The following is a 6412-nucleotide window of genomic DNA, read 5'->3' on the forward strand; positions in this document are numbered from 1 at the left end:
ACATTTTTTAATTAAGCCTATCAGGCCAAGTGATACAATACTGTAAATAACATAAAATGCTTGTTGTACGCCAGACTGTCTATTTAAACAGACATATAAATATGTCCTGTCCAAGTGACTGGAATGTTTATGAGGGTCTGTGCTGCTACACTGATGATACCTTGAAACTCTGACATAATTCTCTTAATGAGACAATATGGCTTGTGGTAGTGTTGGTTTATTTAGATGTTGTTTAGTTTTGTTGTTTATTTAAAATTGTTTACTCCAATTTTGTTGAGTTTTATTTTTCTACATCAACTCAACACCACCAGTCGCCCTTTGTGTTGGGTAAAAATGCCATGGTGAATGGACCAATAAAAATGCTTGGAATACATTACTCCTTAACTTACATTACAATGCAATTTCTGCCTTCTCCTGTACAGACACTTTTTTTTTCTTTGGACAGCAATGACAGATGTGTACACACACACACACCATTATATAAATACACAAAAACAAAACTGTCAGAAATTTTAGTTACATCATGATATAAACATTTGGCTACTTCCTAATATAAAGCTCTACTGTGAGAAGTTGAGCCTGTGAGATTCTCACATCAACTTTTGACAACAACTATTTAAAAGCTCTTTTTTTTCATTATGCTCACTCTATAGACTACTGGGCACCACTGTAAGAGGCGAGTGAGCATGTTTACATCAGATAAAGTGGTGATCAAATTTTTCATTTCAGCCATAACAGAGAGAAATCAGCTACAGTAGATTTCCCATGAAAACGGCCATTCACTCCAATATTTTTATTACAAGTCATACAAGTTTAAAGAAGTTATCTAAAGCATGAGTACATTTCAGACCAAACATTTACATAGAATTAGATGATGTCTTTCTTATTTCCACCTCTTATTCTGTAGTTTTGGCTCATTATTTCAGCACTGATTTTCTCAAAGCCCACATGATAACACCTGAGGCCGCTCAGGTTTAGACCCCTTTCATGCTCTTTAAGTTGTATGAAGAGCGTGCCAGGCGGTGCTCACTAGCAATAAAGTGTAAAGCGGTTTGCAGGCCTTTGCCAGGGCACAGGTCCAAACCCTCGATCCCTCTGGTTTGGACGCCAGTGCTGGATCTTAACAGTAAGGTCAGTAAAGCACACTGATGTTGCCATCCAAATCTAATACACAGTTTGGTTTGGCAGGCGCAGAGGTTTCTATTTACAATCCACAAAAGCCAGCTTCATGCGACTACAGGAAGGCAGATCGAGGAGCTAATATTTGCAGACAATTTTATTTGATTTCTGTATTTATTGAGTGTAATTTTTGACTCGCGGGGAACCTATTTAGCATCAAACGTGCGGCCTGGTGGTCAGACAAGAGGCAGCCAGACGTTTTTGGTTTTTGGAGCTGGAGAGGTGGGATGAGACTAGAGGGAGACCCCACAGGGATAAGCTTTCAGCTCAGAGCTGAACCAACTCCAAAAACCACAGCTAGGGAGAAGTGAGTCTAGTGAAGTTCAAATCGTATGACAGCACTGCTCAGAGACACTTGGGTTTGGCAGCAGACTACATCACTCTCATTCACACTTACATGCAACGGTGCTAACTTCGACACTCAGTTTAAGCGTCTTTGGGTTACTTGTGGCTAATATGCTTAAAATAGAAACTCCACTACATATGGTAAGTAAACTATAATAGCTAATACTTAGTTTAGTATACCTAATATATATATATATATACACACACACACACACACACACACACACACCTTTGTGCAAAGCTTAGAGACCACCCTCTATTTACTCATGTTCCAGTCAAAACAACCATTAAGTACAAGTCAATATTGTACGATAAAATTAGATTAGAGATTAGAAAAAAAGTCAATCCAGTCGCACAGGGAAAAAGTCAAAGGAAAAATCAGGTGTTTCCTAAACTGGAGCTGAAGAAATGATGAAAACTACAGAGAAAATGGAACTCCTAACAACCATCTACAAGACCTGGTAGACACCAAAACAGATACGTGATCAGGTGTTTCTGTCCATTGTTTTACTGTGAGAAGCCAACTCACCATGGCTCTGAAAGGATGTGCAGCTGTCAAGGAGCCCTTACTGAGGAACGGAAATAGACAAGAAAACTGAAAACTGGCCTAGTTTTATGGGCTGGTGGGTCTAAATTTGTAATTGGGATTACTTGGATTATGGAAAGGACAAATTGCAAACAACTTCTAAGACTGAACTTTGGATGTGTGAAAAATATCCCTGCAGATTTCTTTGAAAAACTGAGTCTCCTGAAAGAATGGAAGCTATAGAAAGGCAAAGTGTTAAAACATGAAATACTGAGAAAATTGACATTATATTTAGTTGTTAAGGCTTTCTGTTAAATACATGTTTTTTACTGACACTGAAAAGTGAGTAACCTGTATTTAATGGCAGTTTTGACTGGAAATGAAATCACTGAAAAGTTTTCTGACTTTTGCACAGTGCTGTACATGACCGTATATAGTCATAAATGGGTAATACTTTTAGCTAATGCACATAATATGTATAACAGTGTGCACAGTAATTAAATGATATAATGGTTAACACTTAGCTAATATATTTAAAATGTACAGTGTCGTATATACAGTAATAAATCACTGCTGTCTGAAAAAAAATGTTCATACCTGCAAAATTGTAACTTAACCAGAGAAGATAAAACATTCTTAACATGCAATGTGAGCTAATGTAACAAGATTATTTTCCAAGTCATTTTGGACTATTTCTATTGGTCCATTCATCATCAAAATTTAAGGCAAAGGGTAAACGGACTTGGAACTGGGAAACATAGAGCTGCGCAACTGCAACAAAGCACTTCCAAAAAAATATTTATAGCTAACTAATTCTACTGTGTGAAAGATTTAAACAGTAATAGTAAACAGAAAAAGGAAAAGTCAGAGATTTTTAGGATCAGATTCTTACTCTATGTAAAGCTAATTTGCCCAGTTTATTAGAGCAACAATAACAGAATAATGAGCTCTGCAGATGTATTAAAAAAGAAAAAGCATAAAGAATCACCAGACTGAGAATTAATTCTTCACAGATGGTAACACTGTTTGAGCACAATGGGTACGAAACCAGTCTGGCTGGCTGGTCTGCAGTCATTATTATAAGCAAATCTCAAGGAATAATAGTTCAAAATGAGTCAACGCTACTTTAAAAGTGATGTTTACAGGATCCACATCTTACAGAAAGATTCATATTAGATAAGACAGGCAGTGTAATAGTGTTGGTCAGTAGTAACAGCCATTTCATAGTCTTACCAAGCCTGGAAAGCAGAGTGGTCCTCCAGATTAGAAAGTCCTGAGCTCCAAATCTCTTCAGCTCTGAGCGTGAAGTAGGCTAGCTAGGCTCCTTCTGCTCCTCCTGAAACAAATCTTGAGGAGAATGGGGAGAGAGAGAGTGAGCGGGAGAGAGAGAAACCACATTTCAAGGACATGACATTGGTCTTCTCAAATGGAGACTTGAATTACCATCCACTCTCCCCTTGCTATGCCATATCACTACGAGGAAAAAGAGAAAAAAGGGTGCAATGTTTCAGATATAAGAAAGTACTGTGGCCAACTACGGCGCCGACGAGCACCGTAACCTCAAACCCAAGGCATTAAAGCCCCCACCGCCTGCTTCCTTTCCCAAAACACAATACACGGATTGAATGACCACACATTAATGTCCATGTATCTTAATGTACCTGTCTTAATGCATCACAGCCTATACTGAATGAGTACAAGTGCATCAGAGCTCAGCACACAGTAATACATTTATGTTAAATGTGCTGCCTCATGATTTGCCATATGCACAGTGATGCATGTGATTTGTTTGAGCAGGCATCACTCAGCCTAATCAAATCGTCCACGTCTCGAAATCTGGAGCGCACGGTGTTAGATTCTGCCCTAATGTAATAGCCCAACCACTATTGACCTCAGAGAGCACCAGAAATAGCTGGAGAATGTACATAAACTCAGTGTGCATGCTATTTTCAAACCGTGTGTCTGTAAAAAAAGGCCCTGTTGAGCTATTTTGGTTTATGGTTGAGCCAGATATAACTCATCATTAACGTGCCAAAGAGGCTACACAGGCAGTGTCCTGTGATGAGGTTGGAGGCTTGGGTTTAAAGGGCCCATATCATGGAAAAAAAAAGGTTCATGCACATAAAAAAGCACTGTTCCCTAGACCGTAAAAGTCCATATATGGAAATGTATTATTTATTTTAATTATTTGCTTTTGTGATGTTATAAATAGCAGCACCTTTACACATATCTGCCTATTCAGCCTGCAGCCCATGTGTCAAACACAAGGACCACAAGCCAAAGTATTTTCATTTTTCATTAATATTAGCCCATTTCACAATGCACGGAACTGCAGTCATCAGCATGGCAATAACAATCTATGGGACAGCGGTTACACACCGGTTCTACACCAGTCATATCACCAAACACACCAGCTGCATTTCAGCTGCAGTTCAACCAACATAAACACCTAACATTAGCTCAGCAGCTCAGAAATGGAGCCCAAGAATTAAAGCAAAGGAAAGACGTCAGGTGTGTAGCTCAAGCAAATAGGCAGGTTTAAAAGACCAAGCTCCTGGGGACATATACGTTTTGAATATTTCATGTATTTGTGTAATATTTCAAGTTCTACTTCAAGTGTCTATAGATCGCTGTTGACACTTTGGCACAAATGGCCAGTTCGGGTTAACGTAAAAAATCTAAACAGTGGCTCACAGGTACGCTGAGATTTTACATTTTAGGCATTTTTTGCTGACGCTCTTCTCCAGAGTGACTTAGAATTTGATCATTTTACACAGGTAGGCCAAGGTGGTGTTAGGAGTCTTGCCCAAGGACTCTTATTGGTATAGTGTAGGGTGTTTGCCCAGGTGGGGATTGAACCCCAGTCTACAGCATAGAAGGCAGAGGTGTTACCCACTACACTATCCCACACCTATTTTTTCCATAGGGCCTTTGTAGTGGTTGAGTTTGGCCTACAGCAGTTTAGAGACAGTTTACATCAGAACAGAGATTTTTTACATAAAAAGGTATTTTTTATAAAAGGCACAGCAACAATAACACCTTTTCGACTCTAAAGGGTGAGCAGAGGTTTTGACAAAAATCATTTGAAAAAAATTATGCTTCACAAAAGACACCAATATTATAAGTGGACAAAATGTGAGGACATGGGTGTTTTAGCAGAGCAATGGTGTGACTTTTACAGAGCATGCATGGGTGAAGTGGTCAGATCTGGGCAAAAACAGACCAATTGACAGGTCATGAGAATTATCCAAAAGCAGAAAAGGCTTATTACATTTGCACAGAGTAATCATTCACAGCAAACCCACAGCTATCATCCTTCAAAACAAGCTGCTGCAAATACACCAAGAAGACGTTCATGTGAAAGTCCAATACTATTAATGTACAGATACACAGAGATGAGAGCAGCGGTATAGTGCAGCTGTATGTATGCTTCCTTTTGATTTAACTTGACTTTAAATGCTTTTAATTTTATTTTATGAAACTAAGCTGGATAACACGGGACTTTAATAGGATTCTAAACATCTCTGTACTTTCTCAATACTGCTGAAATTCTCTCAGGCTGTCAACAAACCGCCTTCAGCAGAACATTTGAGGTAAAACCACTACACAACACTCCGCTTACTGGCTCAACACACACTCTAAACTGGAATTATTAAATATAAGTAAAGTATGGCAGAGCTACGAGCTGATTTTTAACGAAACCAGAAAACCGTTAACTATCAAATTGGCTCAAACTAGCAAGCAGCGCTACTACAACACCGTCGCTATCAGCCCTGACGAGGCTGAAGTTGGCTTCCTATTCGCCAGCTTCTTAATCGAATTGTCCCGTTCCACCTTAAATAGTGCAGCAGTTCCAATGTAACTGCTGCACCATTTAAGGTGGAACCGCACAATTCGACCACAAACCTGGCGAATAAGCAGCTGACTTCAGCTTCGTTCCGTCCGGACTCCCTTCCCCACTAACTTACCCTCTTTCTGAGAGAAAAATGAGCATTCAACGGCTGGAATGGAAACAAAAGGCAAACATATGCTCCGCCGTCCTCGACTTGTTTAGTGTAAAGCGGTGTAGTAATCCTGAGGCAGCAGCTCCAGCCCCGCGACTCCTCCCTCTCAGCCGAGCTAACTCACACGAGGGGCGGACACGAGCTCGGACTGAGTCCCGCTAACCTGCGGTTCTCTGTCACACGCGGAACGTTTGAGTTTTTTTCTTGCTCTAAGACTCTTAATTCATTCATTAGCTCATTAATAAAGTACGTTATGTTAGAATAATTTTCTTTAGGCTAAAATCTTACTGTTTGGTCGTAGAGGTCATTATTTCCTATGACCTATGTGTAGGGCATATACACTGACCAGCCAATGCAT

General features: G+C 39.6%; 1 protein-coding gene across 2 annotated transcripts in view; it reads right to left on the reverse strand.

Annotated features, from left to right (window-relative positions):
• mef2ab (myocyte enhancer factor 2ab) overlaps window positions 1–6177 on the reverse strand; it is a 49664-nt gene extending 43487 nt beyond the window's left edge. For both annotated transcript variants that reach the window (XM_017699514.2, XM_017699512.2), the window contains exons 1-2: window positions 6019–6177; window positions 3284–3397 (exon numbers count right to left, since the gene is read on the reverse strand). The gene's annotated coding sequence lies outside the window, so the exon portion shown is untranslated. The remainder of the gene's footprint in view (window positions 1–3283; window positions 3398–6018) is intronic.
• Window positions 6178–6412: the final 235 nt, after the last annotated feature.

This window comes from Pygocentrus nattereri, chromosome 15, assembly GCF_015220715.1.
Source record: "Pygocentrus nattereri isolate fPygNat1 chromosome 15, fPygNat1.pri, whole genome shotgun sequence".
Classification (NCBI taxonomy): domain Eukaryota; kingdom Metazoa; phylum Chordata; class Actinopteri; order Characiformes; family Serrasalmidae; genus Pygocentrus; species Pygocentrus nattereri.